This window comes from Amphimedon queenslandica, unplaced genomic scaffold (assembly GCF_000090795.2).
Source record: "Amphimedon queenslandica unplaced genomic scaffold, v1.1 AMPQUscaffold_4126_Cont23890, whole genome shotgun sequence".
NCBI lineage: Eukaryota > Metazoa > Porifera > Demospongiae > Haplosclerida > Niphatidae > Amphimedon > Amphimedon queenslandica.
This window is the reverse complement of record NW_003555557.1, coordinates 1-1,340: the sequence shown is the minus strand read 5'-3', so window position 1 is coordinate 1,340 and position 1,340 is coordinate 1. Positions and strand designations below refer to the sequence as shown.

The 1,340-nt window shown below is 32.2% G+C and overlaps 1 long non-coding RNA gene across 3 annotated transcripts; it reads left to right on the top strand.

Annotated features, from left to right (window-relative positions):
- Window positions 1-234: 234 nt before the first annotated feature.
- LOC109592731 (uncharacterized) lies at window positions 235-1,340 on the top strand. Of its 3 annotated transcripts, none has more exons than XR_002190517.1 (5): window positions 235-562; window positions 604-697; window positions 817-873; window positions 933-1,033; window positions 1,294-1,340. It is a non-coding gene; the product is annotated as an uncharacterized LOC109592731 (long non-coding RNA). The 3 variants fall into 3 exon arrangements; XR_002190518.1 differs by having other exon boundaries at window positions 236-562; window positions 622-697; XR_002190519.1 differs by lacking the exon at window positions 817-873 and having other exon boundaries at window positions 238-562.

The following is a 1,340-nucleotide window of genomic DNA, read 5'->3' as shown; positions in this document are numbered from 1 at the left end:
TGTATAGTAAGAAATGATTATATTCTGTTAGCTACAATATTATCATGATAGTTACTAAATACCTTAGAGTGACTTTTAATTGCGGGTACTAAATTTTGCGATTTTAGCCCAAGGTAGATTTTGCTGGTATTAAAAATTGCGATTAAGTAATTATTACTAGTAGTTATATGGCATCAATATGTCATTATTAATAATTGCACGTATTAATAATTGCACGTATTAATAATTGCGATTTTTAACCCAAACGCAAAATTCGCAATTAATAGTACCCGCATTTAAAAGTAACCTTAAGGTACTGATATATTGCCCATCCTTATTGGTACTGCATTTCTCTATTCTCATTGTTGTGTTCCTTGATCCCTATTCTTGTATATCTTAATTTGTCTCGTATTGACATTTCTTCCTCTCTTTTGCCTTCTCTCCTCCTAGTATATGTACATGTACATCTAACTTTTGCTCTTTCTCTTTTCTTCCTATATAGGATTCTCCTATCTCTTATGTTCTTTGTCTTCTTGTGTATAATACAGTTCCTTACTGATACTATAAGCTTGTGTTAACACATGTACGTCAATGTCATGTTTTTTATATTATTTATTATTATAGTACATTTTTGAATCACAGACACATTGTGTGTCAAGAATCAAGATTCCATTTCCGGCAAAAGATGTGGGAGCAGAACTATCCTAACAACATGATGGTAAGACACAATTCACAATACAGTGCATGTTTTATTCAGTGCATGTACACATGTACAGTAAATGAGAGATAGTGAGTGTCCTTTGGTCAGTAATAATTGATGTATCATTTATTGTACAGGAGAATGGAATTAAGACAAAATACTAAAAATATTCAGAGCATGTCCAATTTGAACAAGTACAATGTTTAAACATCAAAATTACTTAAAATTACCATCTCTTTTATCTCTCTTTTAGTGCCGTTAACTACTCATAATCAATAAACAGTTTGTTCCATGGACATTAACTTATTACTTAGAGAAAAGGATGCGTTGAGATTAATATGCACTAATGCAATGGTAAGTGGTATGTTGTGTACATGTACATGTATTTGAGTCAATTGATTACTGAGTAACTGTAATGGTAATTGTCACAGGCCTATGTCACTGACTATACATGTATTCTTCATTATGTCTCAGATAAACCCATTAACAATGACATTGCCTTCTGAGCACAGATGGCAATACAGTTACCATTGCCATTACTATTACCTTTGTAATAACAATTCAGTGCTGTACACCTTTCTCTCTTTCCTCTTTTTGTTTCTCTATCTCTTTAGTGTCACCATTTTCTTGATGCATCAAGCTTAGGAGATACTGAGGTCAT